This window comes from Lithobates pipiens, unplaced genomic scaffold, assembly GCF_037356315.1.
Source record: "Lithobates pipiens isolate NorthernLeopardFrog02 unplaced genomic scaffold, aLitPip1_a1.2 Scaffold_84, whole genome shotgun sequence".
In the NCBI taxonomy this organism is placed as follows: Eukaryota; Metazoa; Chordata; class Amphibia; order Anura; family Ranidae; genus Lithobates; species Lithobates pipiens.
This window is the reverse complement of record NW_027507908.1, coordinates 778,998-791,820: the sequence shown is the minus strand read 5'-3', so window position 1 is coordinate 791,820 and position 12,823 is coordinate 778,998.

The window sequence follows — 12,823 nt, the reverse complement described above, 5'->3', positions numbered from 1 at the left end:
TTAGGAACCAGATTGTGAACTGAGTTGAGGCCTTGCAGAATTTTGTCAACTATGTCTTCTTCTGGAAAGTCTTTCGCCCAATTTGACACAGAGGACGAGGCTAAAGAGGGAGTAGTTTTCAAAAGCAAAGGTTTGTATATGTCCGAAATTTTGTAGGTGTCGTTTTGTATGAGTGTTTCAAGGAACGAAGGTGCAAATCTTGTGGAGTCGTTCCTGCAGGTTTTCGGAAGGAAGCTAACACATTGGCCATAATGGAAGGCCGAGGCATCCGGGAGAGAAAATCTTGTGGCTAAGGACCTGAATGATGCTACCCGACCAGAATCCGGGTCACAAAGGGAGAAGAAAGTAACGAGTCCCTTTTGGCGCCATTCATCATAAGGCTGTCGCTCCAAACCCGGAGTGAAATTTGGGTTCCCTTGGATCGGGAGGAATTTGGAGATGAAAGGGGATAGACGGAGGCTTTTCCTCACTTCCCTCCAAGCTATGGCCGTGTCTCTCAGCAAAAGGTTGTGTTGGTGCGGAGTTGGTATAGATTTCCATTTGCAGTGAAGAAGGGCAGTAAGGGAGTAGGGATGGACCATTGCTGTTTCCAGACGAAAGTTAGAGCATTGGGACTTTTGGGCAATCCAATCTAGGCTTACCCGCAAAAAACAAGCTAAATTATACAGTCTAAGATTAGGAAGACTAATACCGCCCTCGGTCCTGGGAAGATGTAGTTTTGGAAAAGCGATGCGCGGTCTTTTGTTTCGCCAAAGAAATTTCGATATCGCAGAGTTCAAAATTTGGATGTCTTTATGTCTGATAAGCAAAGGTATCGTTTGTAGGGGATATAGTAGGCGTGCGAAACTGACCATTTTTACCAAGTGGCATCTTCCCAGGAGCGAGAGAGGCAGATCCATCCAGTTTTCCAGTTCCAAAATGATCTTAGCAATGGGGTGGGGGTAGTTCAGGTGATAGAGGGAGGAAGGGAGTTTCCCTATCTTGATACCCAGATAAGTGATATGTGACTTTGCTATCGAGAAGATGGAATTTTGAGTCCAGGCCGGAGGTGGAAGGGAACCGAGGGGCAGTATCTCACTCTTAGAATAGTTTATGCGTAGACCGGAACATTTCCTGAATCCCAGAGCTTGGGATTGGGGTGGATATCAGGAGTCTCTAGAGACACAGAAATAGGGGCATGATCGGAGATAGCAATATCATGTATCTCTGCGTCCGGTAGTAATGGGAGTAAGTCATATGAGCCAAATATGTAATCAATCCTTGTGAATACATTGTATGGATGTGAGTAAAATGAGAACTCTCTATCAGTCGGGTGGTGTAAGCGCCATATGTCGTAAAGACGAAGGGATTCCATTGTGCCCGCTAGCAAGGTGACATTGGTAGGAGTCAGTGAAGAGTCGCGTCGTCGGTTCGGTGATTTGTCATCTAGTGGGTGGAAAACGGTGTTAAAGTCTCCCCCCACGACTTGGGGTAGTGACGGGTAGCGCAGGAGCCAAGTGGTCAGGGTGTTGAAGAACTGTTTCGTGGGACTATTAGGGGCGTAAATGTTGGATATCACTATTTCTTTCGTCCCTATGCGGACCCGGATAGAGAGCAATCTGCCCTGAGTATCCGTGTCTGTGGACAATATGGTACATGAGAGATGATTGTGCACAAGGATAAGAACTCCCGCTTTGCGGCCTAAAGCTTCTGAGCCAGCCACCGCTCCCACCCAGAGTTTTTTCATCCGAGCAAAGTCGGGTGAAGAAAGGTGCGTCTCCTGGAGCAAGGCTATATCAGTTTTAAGCCGTTTGAGATGTCGAAGAACCTTCATTCGCTTAGAGGGAGAACGAAGGCCCTTCACATTCCACAAAATTATTCGCAGCATATTGGGATTAGGACTGGGGTATGGTGAACGTATAATGAAATCATTAGGAGACCGTAAATGGAGCGTAGAAGGTAGTGGTCATCTATACTGGAGCATATGTGTATGGCCCAAGGAGGGGGGAAGTGTGTACTATTAGTAAACTTAGGAATTAGCAGGGGAGGAGTGGAGGGGGTGGGGTGGAGCTAAAGCAGTAACCAAAAATATGGTAAGCAGAAATGAACATAATAGCTAACCAACTTCACTTTTTTCCGCATGGGGATCACCGTGGAGACCAGTTCCCATAACCAGCCCAGTATCTTGTTAGGGGCTCCCGCCCCTCAGGGATGGGGTTTAATGATAGCAGCTGGGCATGCGAGATAACAGTGCATGGAAGCAGGTCTGCACAAAGAAACCCAGGGGGAAGAGGGCATAACTGTACACACAAGAAGAAACCATCATCACGAGGCATTTAACATAGGATACTACATGAAGCAATATATCCGTATAGCTATAACCCATTGAAGGATGACAAAGAGTATAAATAAAACAAAGTATAACGAACCAGTGTAACAGGCAAAAAAAAAAGAAAAGAGTCAAATCGATATGTAGGCAAACAGAGCCGCATTTCCAATCAGGTAGTAACAGATATTACCTGAGAGGTGTGGACTGTCCAGGAGGGAGAGTCCAAAGTCAAAGCACCTAGCCCAAGTATGAAGGAAGGCCAAGAAGTGCCTTAAAGAAGAATACACTTGTGTGTGGAAACAACGGGGTCAGACTTCGCCCCTCAGCACGCAGTCAGGCCGTGTTGAGAAGGACCCGAAGCCCTGAAGCGTTTGGGAGAGTCTTTTCGCGGGCTTCTCTGATCCAGGGCTCGGTTAATTGGTGGGGCCTTGGGCGTGGGACTGTGGTGGGAGCTTGAGCGCGATGATTTCAAGTAGGAAGATGCCTCATCCGGATCTTGAAAGGACAATTGTTCACCAGAGGGCGTTTTGATCCAGAGGGTTGCCGGGAATGCCAATGTGAACTTTATTTGCCGCTGGTGAAGTTCTGCGCAAATATGCTGAAAGGCCTTGCGTCTTTTGGAGACGTCCACTGAGTAGTCGGCAAAAATCAGGATGCGGACTCCGTCTATCTGCAGGGACCTGGATTGCCGGTATTGTTGCAGTATGGCGGCTTTGTCCGAGTAATTAAGGTACTTGGCTATGATCGGGCGTGGTGATTTGCGTTCCGAGTTGAAGGCACCCACGCGGTGTGCACGTTCCACGGTGTATGGGCCTCCCAGACCCAGAGCTTCAGGAATGCGACGAGCGCAAAGTTCCATTAAGGCAGATTGATGAAGCGATTCAGGCAAACCTACAAAACGCAGGTTGCTCCTCCTGGACCTGTTCTCGAGGTCGTCGAGTTTTTCCAGAATGAATTTATTCGTTCTGTCCTGAGCATGTTCCAGAGATTGCGTCTGGTAAAGTTCCTCTTCAATGGTGGATATGCGATGCTCTGCTTCATTCAGCCTAGAAGCATGTTCCCCCAGCTGGGCTTGAATCTTCTGCATGCCTGAGCTGACAGCCTTCTCCACTGATGCAGCTATCATAGGGGAGAGGAGAGCAGCCACTGCCTGAGCCAGTAGTTCCGTGTGGTGATCCTGTGTCAGTGAAGGCATGAGAGGCTGCTGGATAAAGGTAGAAGTGTCAGGGGTGGATGGAGGAGGGGGGGCCTGGAGCTGAGGTGGTGGTGTGTCTCTGCTAGTGGGCTGAAGGTTTGGCCTTTCTCCTACCTCCATCGCTGGTGTCATCTCCTCAGGCTGGGCCGCACAAGCCGGATCCATGTAGGCCGAAGCCGGGGCCTCGATTTGCGGCGGGGCCGGCCGCGCCGCGGCGGCCACGTACGATCGCGGCCCGGTTTTTTCGACAAACCGGTCCATCTCGTGGCCGGGGTCGTGGGGGAGGCTGCTGTAGCGTTCGGGGCGGTAAAACGCCGATTGTCAGGCCGATTTGTCGGGCGGTTTGCGGGAGCTGTGAGGGGGACAGCTACTCCATGCGGCGCCGGAACCGGAAGTTTTTGAAACAACTTTTGAACTTTGAACTCCCATTACTGGGAAACCTTCCATACTGGTGTACCATCGAGTTGCGGGTGGACCCCCCACCTCGGTGCCGAGGTGGGGGGGTCATGCCAGACAGATCTCTGGCCAGCTAGAAGCAAAATGTGATCAAAGTGACTGACATTGAGCTCCTGTTTCTGGGGAACCACGTGGTGAAAAAAAGCCAAAACTTTGCACACTTGCAGGGGAGACTCTTTAGCACCTATGGTGCAAATTTGGAGCCCCAATAACCTAAGGCCGACCTGTACTGACTTCCCAAAAACGGTACCCCAGGACATTAAATTTTAGCATTGGTTCCTATGTGAAAACTGGCCATGTTTGGGACCTGATTGCTCCCCTGTTTTAGGTCCCTTGGGACCCAAACTTTGCATGCATACTCCCAAGACCCTCGACTACATGGAGCCGAAAAAAGTGAATCAATAGCATCTATGGTTCAGGAAATATGACCGTTTCAAGTTGAGCTCCAATTGAAACAACTTTTGAACTTTGAACTCCCATTACTGGGAAACCTTCCATACTGGTGTACCATCGAGTTGCGGGTGGACCCCCCACCTCGGCACCCCCCCCCCTGAGGGGGGGTGCCGAGGTGGGGGGGTCATGCCAGACAGATCTCTGGCCAGCTAGAAGCAAAATGTGATCAAATTGACTGACATTGAGCTCCTGTTTCTGGGGAACCACGTGGTGAAAACCAGCCAAAACTTTGCACACTTGCAGGGGAGACTCTTTAGCACCTATGGTGCAAATTTGGAGCCCCAATAACCTAAGGCCGACCTGTACTGACTTCCCAAAAACGGTACCCCAGGACATGAAATTTTAGCATTGGTTCCTATGTGAAAACTGGCCATGTTTGGGACCCGATTGCTCCCTCGGGAATAGTTCAGGCTGCATAAACAGGGGAGTTGTTTTGCTGCAGCTCTGTTCCCCGTTTGTACAGCTCTGCCCCCCTTTACCTTGGGGATCTCGGGCAGTGTCGGGCAGGGCTCCGTCTGCGGTGCATAGTGCTGGATAGACGGCGTGCGTTCCAGCGTCTCTGCGCATGCCCGGAAGTCCATCGCGCCGTCCGAACGTCACTTCCGGGCGACGGACTTCTTGAAAAAATGGCGCCAATCACCGAGACAAGATGCTGTAGCTGGTGCAGTGGAAAGCACCCAGGCAGCACGGACAGGGCTGGAGACGGGTTGACCGCAGATCCAGACCCACGACCACACTACCTCGGCAGCAAACAGGAGGGGACGCTCAGGACAGCACCCGGTCCACCTTAGCGATCCTGCGGGGCAGTGAAGATGCCATAGACATGGAAGGGGCATCCGAGCAGACAGCCAGCGAGGTCGCCACAGGGGGTGAGTGATCCGGCTGTTTATTGTAGGAGCAAGGTACTCTGTGAGACCCCCCTTCTCCTTTAGGACATGTGTAGCTGATGGGGACTTTTTTATTGTCTCTAGGGACCCAGGATTCTGCCCAGGGGTCAGCCAGTAGGTCCAAGGGTAAGGCTACTTCTAAGTCCAGGCGCTGCGGGTATTGCAACTCTAAGCTGCCACAAGACCACAGCAAGCCCTTCTGCGATAGGTGCATTTTGAAGCTCGCTGGCAAGGAGACCACTCAGGTAGTGAAGGATTGTCGGGCCTTACAGTCAGAGATGTTGGCTACCCTTCAGGCCTTCCGTGCTACACTGGAGAAAGGTCGGGATGAGGGTCCCTCTGGGAGAGATACCCCTCTTTCACAAGAAGACTTATCTACGTCCTACACGGGTTCCCAGGACCAGGTCTCTTTTATATCCGAGGCAGAGGAAGGTCAGGTCCCAGATTTTAGTACTGGGGAGGAGGATTCGGACCAGGATAGCCAGGGAGAGGCTAAACCTGGAGGTCTCTTGTTCTCGACAGACTATATGGAAGGCTTATTAAAAGCCATCTATGCCTCAGAGGATATACAAGTACCTTCTACTCAGGTGTCAGCCCAGGATAGGGTATATAGAGGCTTAGGGAGGTTACAGGCCAGAACCTTTCCTGTGCACCAGTTCCTGAAGGATATAATCCTCAGGGAATGGAAGGAGCCTGAACGCAAGCTTCTTCGGTTAAAAGCCTGGAAGAGAAGGTGTCCTTTCAAGGACGAGGAGGAAGAGAGGTTTTTTAAGACTCCCCGCCTAGATGCAGCCTTAGCACAGGTGTCCAAAAGGTCCGATCTGTCCTTTGAGGATTCAGGAAGCATTCAGGACCAGATGGACAAAAAGTCAGAGATCCTACTCAGGAGGGCTTGGGAGGCAAATGCGGCAGCTATGGCCCCCACCTTAGCCTCGGCCTGTGTAGCCAGAAATGCAGACTAGTGGCTGGACAGACTAATGGAACACGTCTCGCGTAACAAAGAGGCTAAAGAGATTGTAGACTCGCTGGAGGTAATCAGCAGAGCAGTAACACCCAGTAATACCTACATCTCCAGGGAATAGGTTTGATACCCTACCTGGATGATTTACTGGTCTACGGGGTGGATCAGACGCAGACCTTGAGAGACAGGGACACAGTGCTGTGGACCCTGGAGTCCTTGGATTGGATGGTCAGCCGGGAGAAGTCCTCGCTTACTCCATCTCAGACCAAGCTTTACCTGGGCTACCTGATAGACTCGCAGTCACAGAGGGTCTTCTTACCAGCAGAAAAGGTAGCGAAAGTCCAGGCTGCAGTTATCACCCTCCTCCAAGGGAGGGTAGCCTCCCTGAGGTATATCATGAGACTCTTGGGTAGGGATGAGCCGAACACCCCCCGGTTCGGTTCGCACCAGAACTTGCGAACGACCCCCGCGTTCGGTACGAACGTTAGAACCCCATTGAAGTCTATGGGACTCGAACGTTCGAATTGGAAAGTGCTAATTTTAACGGCTAATATGCAAGATAGTGTGCTAAAAAGGGTTTGGCGACCTGCCTCCTGCCTCAGGGGACATGGGTCACTGCAAAAAAAGTTTTAAAAACTACCGTTTTGGCGGGAGCACTGATTTTAATGACGATTAAAGTGAAAAAAAAAAGTGAAATATTCCTTTAAATATGGTGCCTGGGGGGTGTCTATAGTATGTCTGTGAAGTGCCACGTGTTTCCTGTGTTTAGAACAGTCCCTGCACAAAATGACATTAAACGGAAATAACACCATTTAAAACTGCTTGCGGTTTTAATGTTATATCTGGTTCCTGCAATATGGTTGAAAATCATTCAGAAAAATGGCATGGGTAGCCCTCCCTGCCCATTACCAGCCTATTTGGGTCTTGTACACATATTAAGGGGAACCCCGTACCCATATTAAAAAAAGGAAATGCGTGTGGCCCCCAGGCCCTATATACTCAGAACAGCAGTATACAGGCGGTGCAAACAAGACAGGGACTGTGTAGGTTTGTTGTGTTAAGTTGAATCTGTTTGTCATTTTCAACCGGTACATTTTTAAAGTGTAGCTCCAGTCAAAAAAAATATCTTTAAGCTTTTTGGAAAACATAGGGAAGGGTTATCACCCCTGTATAATTTTGTTTTGACGTCCATCTTTTTTCATCTCACTTGCTGCTGTCTCCTTGCGTTTGCAAGTAGGAGATGTTTGTAAGTTGGATGTTTGAAAGTAGGGGCCTGCCCTATATTATAGCGGTATGTACTGGGTACAGAGCACGCAGACTAGCTCTATTATTAACCACTTGTTAGCCCAATGTTTGCATAAAGTGAAAGATGAAGTTATGCTGAGTAAATAGATATCAAACATGTCACTCTTCAAAATTGCACATGCCCGTGGAATGGCGCCAAACGTCGCTACTTAAAAAATCCCCATAGGCGACGCTTTAAATATTTTTTTACTGGTTACATGTTTTGAGTTGCAGAGGAGGTCTAGGACTAGAATTATTGCTCTCGCTCTAACATTCTCGGCGATACCTCACATGTGTGGCACATGCGAGCACATGGGGACATGGGCGCTTTAATTTTTATTTTATTTTTTTATTGTTCATTTTACTTTATTTTAGTTTGACATTTTTTTTCCCAAAAATATATTTTTGATCACTTTTATTCCTATTACAAGAAATGTAAACATCCCTTGTAATAGGAATATAGGATGACAGGTCCTCTTTACAGTGAAATCTGGGGGGTCAATATGACCCCACATCTCACCTCTAGGCTGGGAAGCCTGAAATAAAAAAATAAAAAAAAGATTCTGGCTTTGATCGTACTGGCGAGTTGGTAGAAGCACCAGAGGGCGGTGAGGGGTGGGGGGCGTCTATGGCTGGGTACTTCAGGGTATCACCGAGTATGGCTGGGTATCTCTGAGTATGGCTGGGTATGGCAATTTATGGCAGGGTATTACAGAGTATTGGCGGGGTATTGGCGGGGTACTACAGAGTAATAGCAGGGTACTGCAGAGTATTGGGGGTACTGCAGAGTAATGGGGGTTACTGCAGAGTAATGGGGGGTACTGAAGAGTAATGGCAGGGTACTGCAGAGTAATGGCAGGGTACTGCACTGCAGAGTAATGGCAGGGTACTGCACTGCAGAGTAATGGCGGGGTACTGCACTGCAGAGTAATGGCGGGGTACTGCACTGCAGAGTAATGGCGGGGTACTGCACTGCAGAGTAATGGCAGGGTACTGCAGAGTATTGGGGGGTACTGCAGAGTAATGGGGGGTACTGCAGAGTATTGGGGGGTACTGCAGAGTAATGGGGGTTACTGCAGAGTAATGGGGGGTACTGCAGAGTAATGGCGGGGTACTGCAGAGTAATGGCAGGGTACTGCAGAGTATTGGGGGGTACTGCAGAGTAATGGGGGTTACTGCAGAGTAATGGGGGGTACTGAAGAGTAATGGCAGGGTACTGCAGAGTAATGGCAGGGTACTGCACTGCAGAGTAATGGCAGGGTACTGCACTGCAGAGTAATGGCAGGGTACTGCACTGCAGAGTAATGGCGGGGTACTGCACTGCAGAGTAATGGCGGGGTACTGCACTGCAGAGTAATGGCGGGGTACTGCAGAGTAATGGCGGGGTACTGCAGAGTAATGGCAGGGTACTGCACTGCAGAGTAATGGCGGGGTACTGCACTGCAGAGTAATGGCGGGGTACTGCAGAGTAATGGCGGGGTACTGCAGAGTAATGGCGGGGTACTGCAGAGTAATGGCGGGGTACTGCAGAGTAATGGCAGGGTACTGCAGAGTATGCACTGGTATTGCAGAGTATTGGCAGGGAATTGAGGGGTTAAATTCGGTGAGGAGCGATGTGGGCACTGCAGATGCAGCCCACATCGCTGCTGACACCGATCTCTTTCCCCTCCGCTGTACCGATCGGTACAGAAAGGGGAGGGAGGAACAGGCGTCATAACATGACGCCGGTTTGTTTCCAAGTGATCACTCCGTCATTTGACGGAGCAATCACGTGGTAAACGGCCGCTATGAGCGGCCGTTTACCGTGATGCGCCGGGTCCTATGGACCCGGCGGTCACGGATGCTCTCGAGTGCGCACACCTCGGGGCACGCGAGAGCAGAATTCTGGGAGGCCGTTAATTAACGGCCTCTCTGAGTTAAACAACCGCCCTGAAGCCGTTAATCGGCAATGGGCAGTTGTTAAGTGGTTAAAGCTAGATCACTAGCTATATAGGTGAGGTGAATATAGTGGTGTATACTGCAGTCAGGGCACAGACAACAACCACTACACAGCAGCAAGATAGGAAATCAGCCAAAAACGATTGGTGTGTACTGTGTTGAAGGTACACAGAACACCCACTGCTTCAGATGCAAAGTAACACACTACAGGAGGCCGCCTTAAAGGCGGCCTTATATAGTGTGGGGCGTGCACTACACAGTCTGAACTATGATTGGCCACAGGCAGGATGCCTGTGGCCAATCATGGCTCTCCTCGCTGCCGGCGCTGCGATTGGCCAAGCATGCGGGGTCACAGTGCATGCTTGGCCAATCATCGGACAGCAATGCACTGCGCCAACGCAGTGCATTGTGGTCCGCGCGCGCGTCACTCGAATTTTGACGCGAACGCCCAAAACGTTCGGAATTCGCCGAACGCCCGAACGACCAATGTTCGAGTCGAACGTACGTTCGACTCGAACACGAAGCTCATCCCTACTCTTGGGTCTCATGACCTCTTGTATACTGGCAGTGACTTGGGTGCAACTCCATTCTCGGCAACTCCAAGCCTTCCTTCTTGCCTCCTGGGGAGGAAGAAAAGAAGCATTGGAAAGAAGAGTGTCTATCACAGAAGAGGTTGCTCTCTCTCTACAGTGGTGGCTCGACTCAGACAATCTGTTGAGGGGTCGCTCCTGGTTCCAGATGGACCCGCTGGTCCTAACCACGGACGCCAGCGCCTGGGGTTGGGGCACTCACTTGGGAGACCGGTATACCCAGGGGTCCTGGAACTGCAGCCAAGCCAGAGAGTCCTCCAATTTCAGGGAACTTCTGGCAGTAGGCAAGGCGCTAAGCTCCTTCCAAGAGCAACTTCAGGGCAGAGAGGTCCAGATCCTCTCGGACAACCTGGTCACGGTTGCCTACCTGAACCACCAGGGGGGACAAGATCAGACAGGCTGAGGAGGTTGACTCAGGAGATCCTAGAGGAAGCGAAGGGGAGGATCCTCTCGCTCTCAGCGGTACATTTAAAGGGGTCCCTCAATTTTCAGGCCGATTTTCTAAGCAGACAACCCATCCTTCAGGGAGAATGGGGGCTGAACAAGAAGGTCTTTGCCCTGGTGTGCAGACATTTTGGCAGACCAGAAGTAGATTTATTCGCTTCCTGGAAGAATGCGAAGGTCCGCAGGTTTTTCTCCCTCTCCAAGGAACAGGGAGCAGAGGGAGTAGACGCCTTTGTACAAATGTGGAATTTTAGGCTGGCCTATGCCTTTCCCCCACTAGCACTCATTCCCAGAGTTCTACAAAAGTTGGCTCAGTCAAGGACAGACCTGGTGTTGATAGCACCCTGTTGGCCGAAGAGGGTTTGGTTTCCCTCCATTCAGAACCGTTTAGTAGCTCCCCCGCTGCATCTGCCGGTACGAGACCTGCTCATTCAAGGTCCAGTCTTCCACCCCGACCCGGGACGTCTCTCTCTGACAGCATGGCTCTTGAGAGGGAAATCCTCCGTGATAGGGGTTGCTCGGAGAAAGTGATAGATACTCTTCTCCTCAGTAGAAAGGAAGTCACCAGGAGAATTTATGCAAAGGTCTGGAAAGTTTTCTCCTGTTGGTTACAGTCTAAGCAGGGGACTCTCCAGATGATACCTACCATCCTAGATTTTCTTCAAGAGGGGGTGGACCAGGGATTGGCAGTTAGCACTCTTAAGGTCCAGGTAGCAGCCCTGTCTGTGTTTTTTGACAGGAGACTAGCACAGGAACCCCTGATAAAAAGATTTCTGTTGGCCAGGGAAAGGGTGACCCCAGTCAGGTCAGTCAGGTGCCCTCCGTGGGACTTATCCCTGGTGTTAGATGCCCTGACAAGAGGGCCCTTTGAGCCGGTGGCTCAGATTTCCGTTCGATTATTATCATTTAAGTTAGCCTTCCTTCTGGCCATTACCACGGCCAGAAGGGTTAGTGATTTACAGGCTCTTTCGATTAAGGAGCCATTTTTGCGCATCCTAGAGGATAGGATAATAGTCAAACAGTATCCCCTTTATTTGCCGAAGGTAGCTTCGGGTTTTCACAGAACACAAGAGATTATTCTCCCGTCCTTCTGCCTGAATCCTAAGAATAAGGAAGAGGAAAGGTTCCATCTCTTAGATGTCAGGCGCTGTCTCCTAGCGTACTTAGAGTAAGAGACTTTAGGAGATCCAGTCACTTACTAATCACCTTCTCAGGGAAGAGAAAGGGTTTGCAAGCTTCTAAGCCAACGATAGCGAGATGGATCAGACAGACCATAACTATAGCTTATGGGCAGGCAGGTAAACCAGTGCCTACCCACCTTAAGGCGCATTCAACCAGGTCCCTGGCGACCTCCTGGGCAGAAAGGGCAGGCGCCTCAATCGACCAGATCTGCAGGGCAGCAACATGGACGAGCCACAAGACATTTCTGAGGCACTACAGAGTGGAGCTGTTGTCTCCTCAGGACTTGGCATTTGGCAGGAAGGTCCTACAAGCGGTTGTCCCACCCTAAGGTAGGCCTGAACTTCTTGCTCATCCTCTCAGGTGTGCCGTCCTGGAAGATGACTGGAGAAAATGACCAGTTACACTTACCGGTAACGGGTTTTCTAGGAAATCTTCCAGGACGGCAGGCCTACTTCCCTACCCTTGTTTTGTTGGTGTGGTATGTTCATTCCTCACAGAATGTTCCCTCTGACACTGGTGTGGGGTCTTTCCTTTGCCATAACTGAGGGTCTGAGGGAGGGGTGGGGACTTTTAAACTTGTTGTTGATTGTGTTTTCTGTCAGGTGGACCGGTCATCTCTCAGGTGTGCCGTCCTGGAAGATTTCCTAGAAAACCCGTTACCGGTAAGTGTAACTGGTCATTTTTCCACTCGAGAATAAAAAGTATAAAGCCTCACTGTGCCCAACACTGCAGCCTGGACCGGATCATGACTGGAGGAAGAGGAGATCCGGAGAGGAGTGTGAATAGCAGCAGGCTGTTACATCTTACATGAAATTGCCTCAGCTCTGCTCACCGTCACACAGCCCCGCCCCGTCCTGACCCCACGCCTGTGATGGATAGAATGCAGGTCCAATGCTGGGATGTTCTGTCTCACAGGCGCAAGGTCAGGAGGGGGTGGGGCTGTGTGATGGCGAGCGGAGGCAATTTCATGTAAGCTGTAAGAGCCTGCTATTCACACTCAGGGCTGGACTGGGACAGAAATTTGGCCCTGGACTTCATCCAGACCGGCCCACTTACATTTTGAGCGTCCCATCATCACCCCCTTACAACAGTGTGTCCCATCATCACCCCCTTACATCAGAGTGG